The sequence below is a fragment of the Lissotriton vulgaris genome, chromosome 4_1, assembly GCF_964263255.1.
Source record: "Lissotriton vulgaris chromosome 4_1, aLisVul1.2, whole genome shotgun sequence".
Lineage (NCBI taxonomy): Eukaryota > Metazoa > Chordata > Amphibia > Caudata > Salamandridae > Lissotriton > Lissotriton vulgaris.
Genome location: NC_141691.1, coordinates 668,404,268 through 668,427,703, shown reverse-complemented (window position 1 = coordinate 668,427,703; position 23,436 = coordinate 668,404,268).

Genomic DNA, 23,436 nt, shown 5'->3' with positions numbered 1-23,436 from the left:
AATGCTTGACGGTGCCCCTGCCCCTTCTAGAGAAACCACAAACAGTAACAAACAAGCCCTTGCAGGGCATTAAGGCACACTCCTTGCGGGGAGCAGTGAATACTAATTGAGCGGCTCCTGCTGATAATGACCAATGTTGAGGGCTGAAGGGAAGCTCCAAGGCCCATGTGGCCCTTTCTAGCCCCCAGCCAGTAGCCTGGCAGGAACCAGCCATATCTTTGCTAATCGTTGGTGCCCCGCTGACCATCCATGTCACCCACATATTTTGTTTTAAGTTGGGGGCTGGAGAGGGGGAGGGGGATGCCCATGGGACCCCTATAGGCTCCCCAGTGTGGTGGCGGTGGGAGCCAGTTCTATTATTTTGCTCCCACCTGATCATGAGCAGCTTTATTTTTTACTTCCACCCAGTGGGAGCAAAGATGTATTCGCTGCTCGGGAGAGTGCAGGCAGGGAAAAAAGTTTGAATTCAAAGCCCACACTCTCCCAGGCAGGGAACACAGCAGTGTCCCAAGGGATTGGGTTCCTTAGACGCTGCTCTTACTGGGCCCCAGAGAATGGGGTCCCTAGGGCTAATCTTCAGATCAGAAAGTTGGCTTCAATGCCTTACTCCTCTTAAATACATGGCCCTTAGCGATGGGATCCCTGGGGCCTCTCTGAAGCTTTGGCAAGGGTGAGGTGCACAACCCCGTATCCATATTTACTGATTTAGCCCCAGGGGTTGGGGTCTTCATGGCCACTTTAAGGCTTGGGGGTGCAGTCTCATATCCCCCCTCCCCTTGTTTAATGATTTGGCACCAGAGGATGGGGTCCTCGAGGTATTACACAGGCTCAGGCTTCGGTGGGGTGTCGGATCCCCAGGGCCTCCCAAAGGCTCGGGAAGGGGGCCGCATGCCCTCCCCCAATTAAAAACGCTGGGCCAACTCCATGAACCTGGCCCACCCTAGAGGGGATTAATTTTAAAAAGCACAGTTCCACAGTGTTGTTTTTAAAAACGTATGTATTTCGTCAGGGTACCATTTAAAAAAAATTAAGGGCCTGATTTAGATCTTGGAAGGTCTGGTCCTGTGTCGCTTTTTCGGTGGTCTTCCCCCCGCCGCCTTGGCAGTCTGGCCTTTGGAGGGTAGACCACTGCAGTCCCATCACCTCCGCCAGATTCTTTCTGCCTCTTTGGCAGTGACAGAGGATGATGCGGCTGTTGGAGGGAGTCCCACCAAGATTCCCACATGCCAGATTACGATGTGCCTTTCCGTCGAGGCAACTGTGGCAGGGAAACCTACCTCCCAGTGCAAATTGATGGAATTGAATAAAAAGAGGGGAAAACTCACCTTTTTTGGGGTTGCAACATCAGTTCCGCCTTGAATGTCATTGTCTAGGTCCTTCCTGTGCTACTACCACTTGATCATGATACTCAGCCACCAGAATATATGATAACCTTTTGAGGTGGGTGTGGGTACAAATTCAATAGTGTGCATATGTTGTTGGTGTGCAATGCTAAAAGTCAAAATAAACTTGCAGTACTCACAACCTACATATACATTTTGACATATTGTGTGTTGAGATGAAAATAAGTAGTACATACCTGTCTCCACACCACCATGGCCTTATTCCACTAAGACTCTGCCGCAGGACTCGTACAGCACAACGGGAACATCTAAATTGGCTTGCACAATCTCGCCGGCCTGGCAACAACACAGTACTGTTAGCCAGCAGAGAAGACCGTGGCAGCGACGGGAATCTATTGCTGCAACAACTAAGTATGGGCAGCCGTCACCTCGACAGAGTACTTGGGGCCACCACTGCAGTGCAATGACAGTAAGACAGCCAAGATCTAAATCAGGCCCTAAGTATTTGGCCCTGGAGTTGGGGGGGGGGGTCCCTCTGAGACTCCCTTGACCAGGCCTAGGGAAGGCCTACCCTTCCCCAAATGTTTTCTTTTTCTACTTTTTTCAGGATAGTGAACTGAGTCTCAGAGTCCTAATATGGTTACTACCACATCATTGGTGATGTGGTGGCAGCCAATCGGATCTTATCTTTTGATCTGTTGGTTCAGCTGATCATCTTGAGTTTGATGTATACATACATTTTGAACCTTAATTTCTCAAAAAGTACTGAATCGATTTACACCAAATCCCATCCCATCATGCTTCTGGGCTAGGATCTAGCTTTCTGACAAATTTGCTATATTTCCGTTCAGCTGGTTTGGCTGTAGCCGTGTCTAATTATCCTATAGAAAATTAGATGGAGCATCCTGAAACTTTCGAGGAAGGAGCTGAGTTTGATGAGACCTTTTTTTGGAAAAGTTTGTGAAGATTTGTCAAATAGCTTCAAATTCATTAGCAAAAGGAAAATCTATTTCATAGGATTAGTTACAGTGATGAAAATGTTATCTATTCTTTCTATGCAAACAAAACTAAACAAACATTTGAAATTCAAAATTTATACTTCTGAATTAAATTTAGAATTTACAACCACATTCAAATTACTATAACTTACACACCTCCATACTCAGGGTCAGATTTACAAGGAACTGACGCATCTGCATAGATGCGTCACCTTCAAATGTCCTTGCGCCACCAAGGATTTGCTGTATTTACAATACAGTACACCAAGGCGCAAGGCATTACAGATGCGTCAGAAATTCTGACGCACCTGTTGGAGGATAAGTGATGCATTGTTGTAGTTTGTCACAAAAGTGACGTAACTCCAGCAATGTGCCAGAAAACATACATAGGTCCCAAGTAAAATGCCCTGCGTCAATCCTTATGCCTGATCTGAGCAGGCGTTGGGATTTTGACGCAGTGAAGGCGTAGAGTGATGCAGTGAAATCTTGTAAATTTCACTGTGCCAGTTCTACGTGGCTTTTTGCATGGGAACGCCTACCCTGCATACCAGCGGCGGCCCGTGGAGGGAGTTCCATGGGGCAGGCAGGCGGGGCAGGGGAGGGGCAGGGTGGGGGTTGGTAAACACTAGAATATGGATGATTGCAGGTAAGTAAACAATTAAATTAATAAAAGGAATTACGTTGCGTGCCCTGCATCGCATTTTGCGATGCAGGGCGCATAACGAAATTCGTTTTTAAATGTAATTGTTTACTAACCTGCAATCATTCATTTTCCAGTCTTTACCCACCCCCCACCCTGCCCCTCTCCCGCCCCGCCTGCCTGCCCCACAGAACTCCCTCCACGGGCCGCGGCTGCTGCATACATTACACCTGGTGCAGGTATAATGTGACGCAGGGCTTTACAACGTGACTCATCTCCCCAGATGCACCACGTTGTAAATGGGCCGCAACTTTCACGCCGCCGCTGCGTCTCAAAAGTGACAAAAGTGGCTTGTAAATCTGTCCCACAGTGCTCAGGCCACTTTTCCCTTTATTTTCTCACCCATTGCGTCATTTGTACCAATCCCACAACCCACTGCATCCATACTCCGTCCTTAAATATCCCCATTACTGCCAACACCAGTGTCCTAGAACCTGGCAGTGGTCAGACTTTATTGCAGCCACAGCTCGGGCAGGTAAGAGTGTTGGTGACGGGTGGGGGGATTTCGACAGAGGACCACGAGGGAAAATTGATAATTTATTTTATTTTCCCTTGTGGTTGTCTGTCTAAATTCCGCTGCACCCAGCCTCACCGCCCCACCGCCTCACTGTCTTACCTGCACGAGCCACGGCTGCTTTATGTGGGCACCTTGCTGAGGTAAACAGCTCACATGAGCCATGCTGCTCTCACGACTGGGCAATTACTGTTACTGTCGCAGCTCATGTCCCCCGAGCCAGCGCTCCGTTTACTGTGTATCAAGATCTGAGGAGCAGGCTGCTCTACAGTTCACTTCAGTTCCTTTCAGTCATAGTGAGTTAATCGACGGAAGCTCCATTATGCTCATGCGGCTGATGAATTTGGTCCATGTTCTAAGTTACGATATTTAGACTGCCCATATGTACGCACCACTCAGAAAGTTGTATTGATTGAACAACCATGAGCATGCTCTTCAGCACGTTATTCAGTGTGGTATACTGAGCAACCAACAGCCTACCTTTCATTACTATGCTCAGTATCCCACGTTTCGTTTTTTCACATATGTTATACATTACTGTAGCGTCCTGGTCAAAGGCTGGCCTAGGGCCTTGAAATGAGGGACACAGGACACACGTGCTGCATTAGTGGTTAGTCGCTAACTGACCACGCCCAGCCTTGCCGAGCTCTTTATTCTCAGCTTACGCTCACGCTCACGTAAGGGCTATACCAAAGCCCCTTTACGCCTGAGGGGCGACACATGCCTGGACAGTGGGAGGGGGCGTGTGCTGCAGTGGTACACCCCACTGGCAGCACCACTACATTCCTCCTTTACCTAGGGATGAAATAAACAGAACAGGAAAATAAACATCAAAGTTCAATAGTCTATGAGGTCAGCAAACTGTGCTGTGAGGATTGACTGCGGAGTGCAAACAAAGTCCACTCAAAGTCTCTGGATCAGCTTCTGCTCAAGTAGTGGCCAACATAACATTTCAAAAGTCAAACAAAAGGAACAGTCTTACTTTAATCTCGGCGGGGTCAGCCATCTCGGTCACCTCAACGCCAGCACTGTGCCACAAAGTCACGATACCTCTGGGAAGGTTTTGGACACGGACGCAGGCTGTATCTTGCTTGGCTCCGGCATTCTCCTGTAGCCGGGGGTGGCCCTTCTGCGTTCTCGCTGTCATTGACGGTGGACTCTTCATCTGTACTCTCCGTGGTTTGAATAGTCGGGGTGGTGTCTTCGGCTCGAGCCGTCGTGGCGTCAGCTTCGTCTGATCCCGATGGTGGCATCTGGGAGGTTGGGTGCCACTCATCCTGGTCAGAGTCAGGGTCCGGTACTTGCTTGAAAAACGAGACGTTTCTTGTGACAGACTCCCCACCCCTGACAGCAGTGATCATGGTTCCTTTGATCTCGGTGACAGTCCATGGGTCTAACTCAAAGGGCAGACGGAACTTTCCTCCGGGGTGGCGGTCTTTCACTAGAACCTTGTCCCCGACTTGTATCGGGCTGTCCGCCGCTCTTCTCCGCTTGGATGCCTCTTGGTTGGTTCTGGTGCGTTGCTCCATGGACCGGTTCTTCGGATTTGGGGTGAGCTCCCATGCCGGGTGATGTGGGATGGTGTCTGCCATGACTCGGTTGAATGAGAGTCGGCTCGGGGAGACTCCTGTGGTGCAATGTGGGGTCAGGCGGTATTCCCGGAGGAATTGGTAGATGGCTAACTCCAGGCACTGGCCGTCAGCGATTGCAATTTGTATTGTTTTATTCAGTGTCCTCATTAGTCTCTCGACTTCTCCATTGGCTTGAGGCCATCTTGGCGTGATTCGTCTGTGTTTCACGTTTTGGCTCTGGAGGTAGTCTGTGAATTCGTTGCCATTGAATGGAGGGCCGTTGTCCGTACGGACTTCCTTCATGAGGCCGTGGGTGGCAATTATTTTCTCAAATTTTGGTATCACCTCTGAGGCTGCTGTTGACGATATGATTTCCACTTCCAGGTAGCGGGAGAAGTCGTCCACCACAACTAGCATGTATTTGCCCCCAGGGAGGCTGCCGAAGTCTGCACTCACCCGTACCCAAGGGGACGTAGGGCCTTCCTCGGTTGCCACGGGCGCTGGAGGATTGGGTAGGCTTGTTGCAAGACACACTGGGCACCTCTGGACCACTTCTTCAACTGCTCTGTCTAGCCCGGGGAACCACACCTTGCTCCGGAGCCTACTCTTCGATTTGACGATCCCTTGATGCGATCCGTGTGCCAGTAAGGCGGCTTGGTGGGTCAGGCTGCTGGGCAGTACCAGGCGGGGGCCTCTCAGGAGACAACCTTCTGTGGAGACCGACAGCTCGTGTCGGACCAGGTACAGGGCTTTCAGGATGGCTTGGGCGTCAGGGGTGCGAAAGGACGCGGGGCTCTGGAGCGCCTTCCAGTCTCCGCACTCGACGGCTTGGATCGCAATCTGGAGGCAGTCATCGTCCTTGGTGGCTCTGGAAACTTCTTCTAGGGACATGGGACGTGGCTTTGACCTCTCGATGACTAGCCGAACGTATTCCTCAGTGGCCGCTGCCTCGGCGGCTTCCGCGTCTGTGACGGGGCGGGCGTGTCTGGACAGGTAATCGGCAGGATTGCGTGTGCCGGGCCGATATTCCACGGAGAACTGGAACTCTTGCAGCTGCAACACCCATTTTTCTATCCTCGGGGGCGGGCGGGAGGAAGAGCCTTGGAAGAGCGGTATGAGGGGTTTGTGGTCGGTGATGACTGAGAAGGGGTGGCCATAGAGGTAGATGTGGAAATGGCGGCACCCCCACAGAATGGCAATGGCCTCCCGCTCAATCTGAGAGTAGCGCTGTTCCGTAGGTGTGAGGGTACGGCTGGCGTAGGCCACGGGGGCCCATTCTCCACATGACTGCCGTTGTGACAGGACGGCACCCAGACCGGTGGAGCTGGCATCCACTAGCAGTTGCGACTCGTTCCGTGGGTTGAAGTACGCCAGTGTCGTGTCGGCTGACAAAGCTGCTTTTGTGTTCTCGAAGGACTCTTGCTGCTCCGGGCCCCATTTCCAGGTGGCGTTTGACTTTGTGTGGTCACGGAGTGGTCCCGTCAGGTCGGATAGGTCCTTTATGAAACGCCCGCAGTATGTTACCATGCCCAGGAAACTGCGGACTGCCGTTATGGAGGTGGGCGCCGGCGCATTGTGGATGTCTCTTACTTTGTCGGGGTCAGGTCCCACTCCCTGGTCGGAGAACTTGTATCCGAAAAAGCTTATGTCCTTTCGCAGGAACTCGCATTTGGCCTTGTGGAGCGTCAGCCCTCTCTCTTGTAGGCGGTTGAACACCGCTTGGAGCCATCTGAGGTGTTCCTCCAGAGTCGGGGCATGCACCAGGATGTCGTCGCTCACGTTCAGAACTCCGTCGAGGCCTTGGAGGACGGTGTGGATGATATTCTGAAACACCTCGGCGGCGCTTGAGATGCCGAAGTTGAGCCTCGTGTACCTCCACAGGCCGGCATGTGTAGAGAAGGTCGTGATTGGGCGCGAGTCCGGGTGCAGCGGGACTTGATGGTACCCCGACCGCAGATCCATCTTGGAGAACCATTTGGATCCTGCGAGCTCCCCGATGATGTCATCGATGGTTGGAGTCAGATGACGCTCTCTTTTGATGGCCAGGTTGGGGAGGCGCATATCCACACATATCCTCACTGCGTCAGGTTGCTTCGGCTTCTTGGCTACGACAATGGGGGATACCCACGGGGTGGGTCCAGTCACTCGCTCAATGATCCCCGCTTGCTCCAGCATCTTAAGTTCAGCTTCCACTTTGGGTCGGAGGTGGAACGCAATCCGCCTGTGCCGGAGGGCTACGGGGGCCACTGACTGGTCGATATGGAGTCGGACGGGAGGGCCTCGTAGACATCCAATGCCTTCAAACAATGAGGAGTGGTCTGCGACCAGGTGATCTAAACCTTGAGCCTGTACTGTTAGGGCAAAATGAATGAGACCAAGTTCACGTGCGGTCTTGCAGCCGAGGAGGAACCCTGAGCCTTCTTGGGATACATAGATCTTTGTCTGCAGCTGCGTGGAGTTGTGAGACACGGTTGTTCGGAATACACCGCATAGGCGCAATGGGCGCCGGGTCCCGTAGGCGAATACTTGCACTCTGGTGGGGTGAAGCGTGGGAGCATCCTCCAGACACTGGTACACACTGGCTGCCATTAGGTTTATCGTCGCGCCGGTGTCGATGAGGGCTCTGACTGCTTGGCTGTGGACATGGACGGTGCACATTGGTTCGTTTGACGACGTGGCCGCCAGGGTGTTGAGCATGCATACCACGTGGACCGACGCGGCGTCTTCCTCGTCGTCGTCCATGTCACTGCTGTTAGACGTGTTCGGTAGTGGCGCTACCTGTCGTGCTTTCCTGGGCGGGCCGCTTTGCTTCTTCCGCTGCGATGACAAACAGACGCTTGCGAAGTGATTGGCCTTCCCACATGCGCTGCAGATTTTACCTTGGGCTGGGCAGGCGCCTTTGTGTGGGGCGGCACCTCCGCACCAAATGCATGAACGGTCGCGGGAGGGCTGGGGCTGATGAGGTTGGTCCTTCTTCTGAGGCTTCGCCCGGTTGTCCGTACGTTGTGACTTGACTGCATACACTGGTTCAGTCTTGACCTTGACTGCCGGGCCTGGCTCCATGTGGGCTGCTCGGGCCTTGGAGAGTTCTTTAGAGCGTCCTAAAGCGAGGATGTCGCGCATGGGCATAGCGTCCGTTTCCAGCACTCTCTCTCTCAGCTTTAGAGATGAACACCCCTGAATGAATTGGGCGCGAATTTCGTCATCCGCGTCTGGGAGTCTGCACGTGCTGGCTAGCTTCTTCAAACGCGCGTAGAAGACATCAACTGACTCTTCAGGGAGCTGGCGAGCTTGACGGAGCAGGAAACGTTCATAGTGAAAGGCTCGAAATATCTCGTGATGGCGTCTCGCAGGGTGGCGTAGGTGTGTGGCGGGTCTCCCTCAGTGATGTCCTTGGAGATATCATGAATAGCCTCTCCTCCTAGGTGTAGCAGCATGGCACGACGCCGCGCAACTGCGATGTCAGCAGCGATAAAGTAGTTCTCCAAGCGTTCAACCCATTTGCGCCATCGCGTAGCCTGCGAGGGGGGTGTTCCTGTGACAGAGAATGGCTCCAGGGGAGGTACATTGGCCATGGTGGCCGAAGCAGGGCACTGCGGGACGGCTGGGCACTCTCAGCAGGCAGGGATGGAGGCTGCGTGGCTTCCACGACGCCCAGGCGTGTAAATTAGGAGTCAGCAGGACGTCTGGGCACTACCAGGCAGGCAGGGGGGCAAATGTGGTCTCTCTACCCCTGTTGGACAAGGATGGCACCTTGAGTCAGTATCCTGGTGTTGGTCCGCTTGAAGCGTGAAGATATGGCAGGGGTCCGCGGGGCCGATGACACGCGAGATGCGTGTGGAAGGGCAGCGCCGGCGGGAGCGTGTAGCTGTGTTTCTTCCGCGCATGCGCGGGATCGCCGTGGAGGTCGCGCTGGGCCGGCAAATCCGAAGGCCGAGGTGCAGGGGCCGCTGGGGCCGAGGGGCACACTTTCGGGGCGCAGGGGCCGCTGGGGCCGAAGGGCGCACTATCGCTAGTACCTGCCCGTGACACGCCGGTCACGTTGAGGGAGGCGGCGGGCGGAGGGTTCCGGAGGCAGGCGGGAGCCAAGTCGGGATTGCCGGAGGGCCCCGCAGGCCGCCGCCGATGTGCAGGCGGGCTGCCTCCACTGCTGTGCGGACAGGGTGAGTCCGAGTGGCGCGGCTGGGGAAGATGAACCCGGGCACCGGGTGTGGCGTCGCGAGCGGGCCGCTCGTTGGGCTGCAGGGCAGCGGGGCACCAATAGCAGGGCGCGCAGGTGCCAGTTGTAGAGCACGCGGTGGGGGTGTATCAGACCACCGCTCGTCGCCAATGTAGCGTCCTGGTCAAAGGCTGGCCTAGGGCCTTGAAATGAGGGACACAGGACACACGTGCTGCATTAGTGGTTAGTCGCTAACTGACCACGCCCAGCCTTGCCGAGCTCTTTATTCTCAGCTTACGCTCACGCTCACGTAAGGGCTATACCAAAGCCCCTTTACGCCTGAGGGGCGACACATGCCTGGACAGTGGGAGGGGGCGTGTGCTGCAGTGGTACACCCCACTGGCAGCAACACTACAATTTCTATATTTATAGAGCACTTTCCCAGCATTCTGACCACTGTACGCCCGACGACGATATGTGCTCATTTGTTATTAGCTGAATGGCACAGTTCTCCCTTTGAGAAATTTATATTTCGACATGTACCTTTACGTGCTGCGCTTCTAAAAGTTACAACCCCTCTCACCGATAGCGCTATGATTTACGCAGTTTGGGTGCCACCGAGTTTATGCTATTGCCCACAGGTTATACATGCTGGTACAGGTTGACCTCTCACTGGATTGCATACAAGAGCAAGGTAGAGTCAGCATACCGGTACCCTGGCCGGTACACATCCTTGCACCAGGTGCCCCACAAACTATGTATTCATTGTCCTCTGAAGGATATTCTACTGGTCATGGACATATCAGGCCTGCATGGGCAGCGAGTCTACTCAGTTAGGATAACCACTACTGGGCATGGGCTATTTGCCCCGATCCTCTGACCAGCGCCCTAGATGGTGTGGTCTTGTATCATCCATGGACAAACATCCCATTCAAACTTACATTTTTATTAACATCTCTCATTTGACTCCTTTCTTGTTTTTGACCGACTCTTAACACTTCAAACACTCATTTTTTCCTCTTTTCCACACATGGCATGTGGCAGCCAGCTTGTTTGCTGTCTTCATCTCACCACGCATTGTTGGCTGAGTGTGCCAGTAAAAAGGAGCCTTGCCGATTCAGCAATGTAAAATATGCCTATATCCCTCCTTATAGGACAGAGTGCACCCTGAGGCCCTCGCCAGGGTCCCTCAAGCTGAGCCATGACACTCGACAATTGCGGGTAAGCTTGCACGCTTTGTACCAATGTCACTACAGTATTCATGTTGTAGGCACAGTTTCATGGTGAATACTTGGTTTCATAGGGTTGTTGGTGGCACTGTATTGCAAAGTGTTACTAACCTCTTGCAGTAACATAGCTATCATTATCTCCCTAGAGGTCGTATTAAAAGTGGATCCATTGTTGAAACAGAGGGGAACCACTTACCTTCGTTTCTGTATTTTTTCCTTTATATGCACGTTGCTTGAGCAGAAGCAAATTTTCTATGGTCCTTATGAATTCCAATACACCTCTCACGAGAGTCTAATTGGCAGAAACATGTTGACCAATGACATAGGAAAGCAGGGTCAGCTGACCGCTGCAATGTCTCTTCACCCTTTACAATCCTGACCCATGCATGCAAGAATAAAGTTGTACGTCTGCTATTGAGTCAGTTCAGTTCAGTTAATCTTTATTTCGGTTTAGCAAACCATAAAAGATACATATTAACAAGTATCACATCATGATTAAAACACTTCATAACATAATGAAAAAAGGCACCACTCGACCAATGCATACATTTTAGAATCAAGTTTCTAATCTAAGACCTTTGTTAATCCTTAAAAAATAAATATAATTAGAACACAATTTACAAGTTTTAAAAAGATAATAGGAACTTTAAAACATTGAGGAGTTGCAGCAGTTTTCGTTATAAAATACCAGCAACCATGCTTACTTCCTAATTTAAAAAAATACTATTAATACAAAGCAAAAAATATATGCCCAGGATAGTGTTCCAACTGTTTTTCCTTTTAATACTGTATAGCAAATATTATAATGCTATTAATATTCTTCATGTACTAACTAAAGTGCAAGTGCGAAAGACGAGTGTGATTTTGTGAAATTAAGTTAAAATTTCAGACCTTCCTTTCTTCTTAATAAACTTACTTCAAACAGGTACCTACTAACACTAAAAACCTCAGTTTGAGAAGTGTCGGTTTTTAATATTCTTTCAGCCTCATTGCAGGATCTTATACCCAACAACCGGCAGATGGGTTTGATCCATTTACTTCTATATTTTTTTATAAGCTGGGCAGAAGAACAATATATGTACATCATTTTCTTTAGCACCCGTATGGCATAATACACAACACTCCAGACCTTCCTCCCCTTGTTTCTGGACCCATTTTGATGTATTCGAGTTTGTCTGTAGAACACCGTATCAGAATTTCAGATATAAAGATTTTGCTAGCTGGGGCTGTAAAAGTTCCAGTGGCTGAGTTATGATGAAGGTTGTATTGAATGTAGGCCCAAAAAGTTAGCTTGAGTACTTTCTTTGATGCCATAGACAATCCAGCAGGTTCCTCCCAAAAAATGCTTAAGTCCTAAATTATGGAACCAAGCATGGACATGCTTCAGGCGGGAAACAAACTTTACAACGCAACTTTTACAACGCACTACCATTACAACGAAACTTTTACAACGCAACATCCATTATAACGCATGCCATTACAACGCAACCATTACAACGCATGCCACTACAACGCATACCACTACAACGCATGTCAGTACAACGCAGTCATTACAACGCATACCATTACAACGCATAGCATTAGAACACATAATACCCCTACACTATCCAACACTTACCCTATTGTTGCACCCCCTGGAGTTAGAATAGTAATTTTTACACCTACACTATCCAACACTTACCCAACTGTTGCACCCCCTGGAGTTAGAATAGTCATTTTTACCCCTACACTATCCAACACTTACCCTACTGTTGCACTCCCTGGAGTTAGACTAGTAATTTTTACCCCTACACTATCCAACACTTACCCTACTGTTGCACCCCCTGGAGTTAGAATAGTAATTTTTACCCCTACACTATCCACCACTTACCCTACTGTTTCACCCCCTGGAGTTAGAATAGTAATTTTTATCCCTACACTATCCAACACTTAACCTACTGCTGCACCCCCCTGGAGTTAGAATAGTATTTTTTACTCCTACACTATCCAATACTTACCTTACATGCAATGTAATGTTATGCGTTGTAATGGTATGCGTTGTAAAGGTAGTATGCGATGTAATGGAATGCGTTGTAAAGGTAGTTTTTAAAAATGTGTTGTAATGGCATGCGTTGTAATGGAATGCATTGTAATGGATGTTGCGTTGTAAAAAATGCGTTGTAAAGGTATGCGTTGTAACGTCATACATCCGCTTCAGCCATGGTAACCATGCACCATTTTTTAACCTTCGAATTTCCTCTAGCCCTTCCTTATAATGTACAAGCTTAACTGTTGACCATAGTCGCACCCTAAACAACAATGGTCGTAAGATTGCCTGGTAGTCTATACTGCGTATATTTATATCCATTACAATAGGTATGAGCCGTGTACGCACTGGAAGGCATAACAATTTTCTGAAAAACGTATTTTCTCCCACCACAAACGTATTACTGCTTGAAGGTCCCCATAGTTCTGCCCCATATAGGGCTGCAGATTGTGCCCTATACTTATATACTTCAAGGGCAGGGGATACTGCTTTGGATAAGCTGCTCCCGTGTTGCTTTATTATCGTTTTGGAGTAGGATATACTTACTTTTCTCCAATTGCGGTTTCCAAGTCATTTTGGTGTCCAAAGTAATACCTAAATAATTAAAACTCTGCACATACTCTAGCTTCTGGTTTTTAACAGTTAAGCTCTTTTAAAAAACTTATGTGGATTAATTGCCATGTATTTTGTTTTGCTAGAGTTTATTTCCAGACCGTTCACTTCACAGTATATCCCAAATGTGTTTGTTAGACATTATAAGCCTTTGGACGTTTGGGAAATTAAAATAGTATCATCTGAAAATAAGAGTGCAGGTACTGGCACCCCCCTAATTTGGGAGAATCATGTTCGCAGCCCAATAGATGATCAGGAATATCAATTACATATAGTGAGAATAGGTTGGGTGCCAGCACACATCCCTGCCTTACGCCCCTGTTTACCTGAATTGGTTGAGTAAATTCTCCCCTTGCACCCCATCTAACCCTTGCAAAATTATCTTCATGTAATCTTATTATTTGCAAGAGTATTTCTCCCAGAACCCCTTGGTTTTTTAGAGATTTACAAATGAGATTTCTAGGGATGAGGTCGCAGGTAGCATTCAGGTCAACAAAGGCGATCTACAGATGGCCCTTCTTAATTACTGTGTAATTCCAACTCAGGCAGAGAAATCTAAAAACCTGGTCAATGGTGCTGGTTTTGGCTCGAAAGCCCGCCTGGTACTTTGATAAAATGTTGTTCTCTTCAATCCAATCATTTAATTTCATTATAATTTGCCGAGCATATATTTTCTGTAAAACATCTATCAAACTAATCAGTCTATAATGCGAAGGGTCTTGGCGATTATCTTTTTTAAAAATAGTTTTAATATCAGCCCCTTTCCATGATTCTGGTATAGGCGAATTAGCGGCAACTGAATTACATAAAAAATTGATATAAGGGCCCCAAACTTCTTTATCATATTTCCAGACATCTCCTGGTATCTTATCTTGCCCCAGTGCCTTCCCATGCTTTACTGCATCTATTGCAGCCAATGTTTCATCCAAGCTAAAGTGCAGGGGTGCTATAGTCAAAGCTGTTACATAATCTTGTGGGTTAGGTTCTACTTCGCTCGTAGATGCTGCATGTAAACTGGAAAAATGGCTTACCCATGTTTTGGTGTCTAGAAAGATGTCCTTGCTACTTCTCCCTGTTTTGTTACCTTTCGATATCAGGCACCAAAATCCCGACTGATCTTTGGCCTTGGCTGCCCTAATTAGTTCAGTCCAGATGCTATCATTCCAATGTTTTTTAGTTTGGGCTAGTAGCTTCTTGCTGTTACTCCTTTTCTCCCTTAGAGCCTCTACATTTTTTGCTTTTGTTGCCAGGATGAGTTCTTTTTTTGCCTCCCTGCAATCCTTACTGTACCAGGGATTATGCAGATTACTCTCCTCTGTTGTTTCCTTATTGCATTCTTTGGGAATCCTACTTAATATAGGTATCAAAGCTTTTGTTAGTCTGTAATATTTTTTTATAATTGGGATCTCTGAAGCAGACAGATTGACATACGGGGAAATAATCTCCACAAAATGATCGTAAATCTGCTTCATGGCAACCTCATTTCCCCCTATAGAAGGCCATTTTAACGCTCTGCGGTTATTGCTAATTAGATGCTCAAAGATACCACCATTGATATCACCTCTCTTCACAGGTACTGGATGGTAAAAATGTGCTGCAAGCGGCAAATATAAGGCAAAATGGTCGCTCTCAGATCTATCTTCGATTACCAAATCATGTAAAATTTGCCACAGGCCATTAGATTCTAGTATGTAGTCTATGCAGCTCTTAGAGTTACTCCTACTAAACGTGGCAGCATTCAGACTGTCAGAGGGCAGGTGACCGTTGCAAGCCCGAAGTCCATGTCCCGAAATAAGTCTTATCAATTGTGCAAAGGCACATGTACAGGGTACTCTTAGACTACTTTCCATCATGGGAATATTTTTAGCCATGTCTTCTTCCTCGAAAATATTTTTGAGTTCCGCCACAGGTTTGAATTTACGATTAAAATCACCCCCCACAATTACCCTTGCCCTTGAGTTAATTGAACACAAAAATCGGTCTAACTGTTCAATAGTCACAGATTCATTACTCACTGGGCTATGTCTGTTATAGATATTTATAATGTACAATTTGGTTTTTTCTGGAGTTATGATTTTTACCCCCGCTGTGTATTTGGTTAGGAAATCAACCTGTCTTATTTCAATGTTTAGAGTAAGTTTTACCCAAATGACGAAACCACCTGAGGGCCTCCCTCTAACCGAAAGAGTCGCAGCTACACTATATGTTTTAAATCCCACTTTGTGTGGTGTTTCCAAAGCCGATGTTTCTTGTAATAAGATAATCTCAATTTGTCTGATATATTCCTGCCACATTACATCCCCTGTGTTTCTTTTCAGCCCTGCAATATTCCAGGATGTCAGTCTTATTTCTGTTTGGCTTTCTTCCATCCTTTGTTAATTAAATACTCCTTCCATTTCTTTTATAGCTCCTTGAGCTTCCTGAAATTCACCAGCAGAATTCAAATTATAGTTGCAGTTAAAAATATCTCTTCCATTATTCTGAAGTGGGTAAATAGTCTCTGTTAGTACCTCAATCTCATCAGGGGAGAGTGCTAACTGTACATCTAAAGTGTTGTGTGCTGTCTCATATTTATTTGTAATGCATGTTATATCCTGATGACTATTCCTCTTATAAGTTCTTCCTACATTCTCATTTAGAGTACCTAACTCAATGCCTACATTGGCATTCTCTGCAGTAAATTTCGCAGCTTCACCATAGTTAAGAATGGTGGGCACCAAAACTTGTATGTTATCCACGGGAATCATTTCATATTGCAGTATGGGTACTTGTCAATCTTGTGCATCTAAATCTGACAGAATCTGAAATTTGTTAAGCATGGAGATCGGAGTGGGTTTACTTACAAAGGCCCAGTTGGCGGTTTATAGAAATATCCCAAGGGGAGTGCACAGAAACTAGTATTTAAACTACGGGTTGACTCACAACAATTTAATAAAGAGTGAACCATATGTGGCCTACGAAAATGTATTTCCATGCACTCGCCAATTATACCCTTGGATGATTGTCCCACCCATTCCAATCTACGAACCATTAAAATCTCCTTTATTTTAGATGGGTGGAATGTTTTTTTTTTTAACCAATCTGTAACTTTGTTATGCAATTCAACCCACGTCTCTCTCTGCTCCTCCCTAAGGGCAGGAACACCAGCCAAGATTAAAATATAAGGGCATGAGGCAGGGGGTAAGCTCAACACATCTTCATTCGGTTTCAAATGGTTACCAGTTAGATCAACTCTTATATCATTATTTGAGGGACTTGGTACAATTCCTAAGGCTAAACGTTTAGCATTGTTTTGTGTACCTACACACTCCATCCCATTAAATATATCTTGCATTCTGCCATTCGTACCAGTATGAGTAGAGTTTAACATATGGTTATCTTTGGTTTTCCCATCTGGAGCTACAGATAAAGTCCTATCCACCGTTGCTCTAACTTCTTTTCTTTCTGCCTCATTAAATTTTTTGCCTAGTATTTCACTACTTAAATTTTTTATAGCAATATCCACTTGGTATAATTTACCCCATAAAAGGGCCAAAAAGTTCTTTTCGACTAAATCGTGGACAGGGGCTAACCCTAAACTTAATACAACAAGGTCCTCGGTGGCTAAGGTTTCAGTTAAAACATCTACATTATTAATATTCCTTGGTACAGAGGGAACAGAGGGTAGTAAAACCATGTCAGTTTGAGTACCAACAGAATTACTTCTCAGTAAAACAGCTTTTACATTATTAACACGATTTAACATATGAGATCCCTTTGCTTTCTTTGGCTTTTGTGCCCCAACCCCCCATTTCCATTTCACTGGTGGTTCTGCCACCTTCCTCGCGTCTTGGTTGGTTAGAGTCCATGTCCTGGTAGCTCTACGTGATACTTCTGGTGAATCAGATGCAGGCGGGTTTGAATCTGGCGCAGAAGCAGTGGGTAGCCCATTTGTAGGAGTTATGGGCGGGGAGATGTGTTCAAAGTCTCCCCCGTTGCCCAGTGATAATCGTCTCTGGAGAGTAGATGGGTCCAGGGAAAGACGCAGCTCAGTTAATTTTATTTCGTGCATCAGTAGTGACTCTGCTCTAACTAGAAATGCGTCTAGGGTACCCACAACACCCTTTCTCTTATCCATATTGGAATGCAAGAACTATTTGCCAAAAAAAATTTCACCTACAGACGCACAATTGAATATAATAAAACACAAACAGATTCACAGTACCTTCCCACACGAGTTATCAAGTCGATGACCAACAAAAGATCCAAATTTCAGGGGGGTGGGCCAGCCTCCTCCGGGCTCTGATGGGCGCAGACGGGCCCGCCCTTGGCCTGGGCTTCACCCGGGCATGGCCCGGGCATGCCTGTGTTCGTCCTGCGCTGCGGTAGCCCTGCTCTCTTCTTAAGCACCACCCGGCACTCGAAAACCGGCATGGGGGTGCTAGGTCTGCTGGGGCTTGTAGTCCTTGGCCGGCGTCCTCGCTCGCGGCCGGGATCTACGGGAATGCTCAAGTGACTCTGTTGGCGGTGGCGGCACAAGTGGCAAAAACAAGGCTCCAGTTGAGTTTGGCTCCAGCGCTGCGGTAGCCCTGCTCTCTTCTTAAGCAGCTCCCGGCGCTCGAAAACCGACGTGGGGGTGCTAGGTCTGCTGGGGCTTGTAGTCCCTGGCCGGCGTCCTTGCTCGCGGCCGGGACCTTTAGGAATGCCCAAGTGACTCTGTTGGCGCTGGCGGCACAAATGGCGAAAACAAGGCTCCAGGTGAGTTTGGCTCTTGACTCAGTTTTAATCACCATTATCACGTTTTAGTTCATGTTTTGCATGCTCTGCGAGCCTCACCACCCTGTCTGTCTCTACTGGGTTGTCTATTATATATCAAAACCTCCAAAGAGCACCTCCTTAGCGGATCATGGTGCGAGCTACAACTCCCTCTCTTATGTCACGGTGGGAGGAGAATCCTTATTATGAAGCATGCCTCCTCTGGTGGGTGGGGCATTTCGTCCTTAAAAATAAATACTTTGTTCTGTTAGGTGTCTGATTTTCTTTAAGACCCGGGTGTTTCTTTGTGTGAAAGCTAATTTGGCCAATGACTGTTCACCATAAAATGGCTGTCATTTTGTAGAACAATGTGGTGCTACGAATATCCGCAGTACCAAAGCATCTTGTAAATGGTTCCACCGCCTTTCACCTACCACCAGACACTCCGGGCCCAATTTACAAAGGTGAAGTTAGACGAAAAGTTTATCTTAGATCAAAAGTCTAACTTTTACTACTTTTCAGTACTGACAAAGGAAAGTTACTACTAGTTATACTTGTAAACTTGCTAATAGTAAAGTTACTAGCAGGGAAGTTACAGTAGTAACTTAATTTTGTGAATTCTGAAAATTAACACTTTTGGTCTAAGTTAGACTTTTGGTCTAACTTAAACTTTGGGAATTGGGCCCTCAGTCTTTTAGACATCCGGCGTAAACTTAGACTTCAGGTGTAAAGCTAGACTTCAGATCTAAATTTACCTTTGTAAATTGGGCTCTTCTCGTTGTGGAGAAGCGTGGCTCAATGGTTAGAGTGGCAGACCCTGATGCAGAGGTCTGGCCCGGGACCAGGGTTCAATTCCCGCCTCAGCGGCTCTTGGACTCAATCTCCCCAGACCTGATCAATCTCGCCTCGGTGCCTAGTCTAATCATGGGTCCCACTCTGTGACTCTGGGCAACAGCTTGCTAAATCTCCACAACGGCCCCGGCAGTGATTGGGTGCCTGGCTTCACCCTGGGGGTTCCCAGGAGTGGACATCTCACAGGAAAGCCAGGCGCTACGAGACATTTGGGTAGAAGGCGCTACATAAATACAAACACATTTACATTTACGTTCATTTATCTCAATCTTGCAGCTATCTACTTTATGCCTTTGTCACTGTTTTTCCATCTTTCTTTTCCTCTTTCATTCCCCATTTTGTGTTTTACTCTCTCGTGCTCTAGATGTAAGCCTGAAAAAGAAAAATAGGACCCCAAAAAGGAGTGCCCGTGGCCCTCAACTGCACCCAGCGCCTTAAATTAAGCACTGGAATCAGTGAGTACTTTGCAATACCTGCTATACAATAATTAATGTTTGTCTTTTGTGGCGCAAAAGACGAAAGTAGGGTCTGAAACGGTCATAAATTGCACGTCTGTGAGAAAGTACTGTAAAGAGACCTGCCTTTTAATCCAAACACCCCTTTCAGAAAAGGGCTAAATTCTGATCAATGAGGGTCCTTTTTAGTCAGAAAAGAGTTGAAAATAAAAAAAAGTGCCAGTGCCTCATATGCAAGTCAGCTCAAATTTTTGTGCTGTAGGTTTTAGTGTCAAGCAATAATTGTGTAAAATCCTGAGCTTTAGTAAAATTTAAACAGACGTGACAAAAGAAACAGAATAAGAATGTGTTGAAGTATGAATATGCTCTCACAGCGCCATCTAGTGGGTAAATATGTAGAACACTGTTTGGAAAGCATGTACGTGTGTGTGTATATATATGAAGTAATGAAGTATATCAGTAAAATTGTATCATGATCCCTGTAACGCTATGATCATGGGGTGTATTTTTAGTACATGCTGATTGGTAATGTTATATACAGTAATGCAGCATAGGTTTTTGTGACACTGTACACTGGCTTTACAAACCCACTTCAGGGCTCAGAGTCACAATTGCGAGTATCCTACATTTTTATTTTATTTTTATTTTGAAAGTTTTATATAGCGCGAACATAATGGTTCTTAACTACCTGTTGGCGTTTCATATCATGTACTATTTATATGAGCCTTTAACAAACTTACTTTTAATTACCATAATCCGTTAAAAAAGTTTGTGACTGCCATGATATATTTTATATGGACCAAAAGCAGGTGATAAACATCCATATTACACATATTATATGACATATAGAGGCCTGTTTACCATGAACTTTGCATTCTATGCATCCTCATGACTACTACAAGGTATATTAAGTACATGGGAAATCATTCTTATTGAATATTTGAAAGTTGCGGGGAGATCTGCACTGAAAAAGTGAGTTTATAGTTTACATCCTCAGTTCCTTTGCTCAAAATTATATGAACGCTTCTACAGGCCTACAAGAGAATATTGCAGCATGTACAAGCCATAAAAATGAGGATAAGAGATAACCTGTAGCTCGTTACTTTCAAGATGAGCAAACGAGCAATGATCATGACTTGTGGTATTTTGTTATTGAATCAATGCCCAGAAACCACAGAGGGGGGAATAGAGAGAAACAGCTTACATAGATTAGAGTCTCGTTACATCTTGGAACTCAACACCAGGCACCTGATGGCCTCAATATGGAAGAGGAGTTATTTATTCACTTATGAGATCTAAAGAGTTTTTTTCTAACCAGGAATCCATAGTTTGAGAAAATACGGGACATCTCTTTTTTTTATATAGGGTATAAATTATTAGTTGCCCAGGCATCAAGGTTATTTTTTGCTACAAGGCTTTAGCATATGCACACCAAAAAGTGGTAGAAGCACAACATGTATTAGAAGTAATAGGGAAGTATTTCAATATCGATAAGAATGTTCCTGGCATAATAACCATCAGAGAAATACTAGGGTGTTGATCCCATATTGAACATCTGTTCAATATCTGTCGAGCAAAATGGCCCAGTTTTGATCTATTTGATTTGTTTTATTTTGCATGAATTTTGATACAGTATTGCCGATAATGGATGTGTGAAATAATGCATGGTTTATACTTAAATGGTAGAAGATTTATAATAGATATTTACCACAATGAGTTTTTTATTTAATTGCACAATTATTGTTTTGTACTGTTTGGACTTGTGGAAAGTGAATTTTATGCAAGTGTTGATAATCGAGCAAATGTTTCATTAAATATTTTTCCCAAATCATGTTTACATCGAAGAAAATGTATTCTGTGTTTAGTTTTGGTCAGAAAGTGTTTTGTGTTAAATGCACTAATTTGGGGCTCATTTGATCAAGGTCTTTGTAGTCTTTGTGGAAGCAGAAACATGTTATAAACTTGTTTGAGCACACTCTCTGATTTGGCAGAGGGAATCCCCTGTTACGGGGAAAAAATTAACAATTTCTGATGCCCCTTTGTGCCCCTTAGTTCTGGCATCTTGACAGATGCCAGAACAATGGCTAAAGTGATGTTATACTTAGGAATGGTAATTATATCTTAATTTACATAAATAAAATCCATAGAAATGTATGTGTTTTCTGTCCGTATCCTCGGGTTGGTATCAAGTCCTGATACCAACCCGAGGATACGGACAGAAAACACATACGCTGATTTTAAGCTGCGTGAAACGGAAAAGAAACCTGTAATCAAGGTCCTGATACCAACCAGAGGATACGGACAGAAAGCACATACACTGATTTTAAGCTGCGTGAAACGGAAAAGAAACCTGTAATCAAGGTCCTGATACCAACCCGAGGATACGGACAGAAAACACATACACTGATTTTAAGCTGCGTGAAACGGAAAAGAAACCTGTAATCAAGTTCCTGATACCAACCAGAGGATACGGACAGAAAGCACATACACTGATTTTAAGCTGCGTGAAACGGAAAAGAAACCTGTATTTAAGGACCGGGCTACCGTGACCAGGAACTAAAGTAAAGAGTTCCTCCTTTAACCCAGAATCGGGCACATACCTGGAGCAAGTAGCTACGAGTTTCTTGGCGGTAGACCTGCAAGCCCAAAGAATCTTAGAAGATATTAACAAAAACAGTTGGACATCGCATATAAGAGTGTTAGTAAACACCACCCGGAAAAGGTCGGAAGATAAACAACAAAGTCTCAAAGAGAGATATAGGAAATAAGAAGAAAGTATCCCAGAGTAAGGTCTCGCCGTTTGTGAGAAGTTGGCCTGGTATATGATGATCACTATTCTAGTGAGCACCGTGCACCAGTCCAAACGACCCTCATGGTAATTGGTTGTAAATCAACCTTATAGACCAGCTATCCTAGTGGTAGCATGGACAAAAGCAGTCTTAGGCTAAACTCAAGAGGGCATGTGAAGCCAGCTGTTTTACCATATGCCATCCTTTTAAATGCCAAATGAAAGGACACCACACAAGTTATATTTTACAAAATATATGTATTTATTTCTAGAATAATCCCCTATACTCTTTATGAGCACAGAAGCACAAGCGTTAAACAAAGAACACAGTATAACTTACAATAAGCTGCACAATTATGGATAGGCCGGGTGGCCACTCAAACCATATATTAAGAAAGTGGTATAAGTTCCACGTCACAAACAATGAACAGGCCTAGGGCCTTGGGAATCGCTGGGCCTACACTGGACTAACGAAGGTTAGGACATAGGAGGCCCACAGGATGCGGGTGCAGTGTCTATAGGCAACCGCGTTTACCATACAAGTCAATGGTGCGTAAAAATCAGAAAGTGTTAGGTTTCCTAGACTTCCGACTGGACTAGAACGTAGCCACTTAAAACTAGGACACTAGAGGTGTAAACCACTATAGGAGCACCAGAGTTATATCGTTACCTCACCCACAGGAAGCGGGTGCATAGGTGCCAAAGTGTGTCGGGTTTCGTCGTGAAGTTCTATGGAGCCTGGAGGAAAAGATGCTGCAGGCGGCCAGGAGAAAAGAGTCCAGTTGGATCCAAGGGTGGATCGAAGATGAAGAGTACCTGAAAGCAGAGGGGACAGAGTCTAGGTCACTAGCCAGTGACCAGGATGGAACCAGGACGGAACCAGGCAATGTCGGGTTGCGATCAGGTGCTGTTGAGTTGTTTGTCTCGGCTGCCACGTGGACCAGGAAGGATCGAGGATGACCAGCTGGTGAACACGAGCTGTGCCACAAAGGCTCTTGCTGTCGGCAGTGTTGGTACTTGAATCAGAGTCACCAAGCCTTGGCAAAGGCAACCCACGCAGGACTCGAAGATGTCTTCTTGATCGGACCGGGAAGGTCAGATCGATGGCTCCTTTTCAGGGGAGCTCGGGCCAGTCTGGAGCAACCAGACCAGCAGTGTAGTTTTGATGGATCGTTGTCACAGAGGCCACTAGCTAACGGGCAAGCGACCGGACAACGAGTTGAGTAGGAAAAGTGCAAAAGGGCCTCACGCAGCACTCGGAGAGTGTGGAGAGGTGATCTTTAGAGCACAGGCTGCTCGGGCTGAGGCTTCTCAAACCCCAAAGCACAGCATCAAGGGAACCTCGGGAGCTGCACAGGAAGCACTTTGTTGACTTTTCAAGATGGCCGGTCTCACGTCGCCTCCACGGATCTAAGCTTTGCTAGGACTCTGGATCGAGCTGTTGGAAGTCTGGGA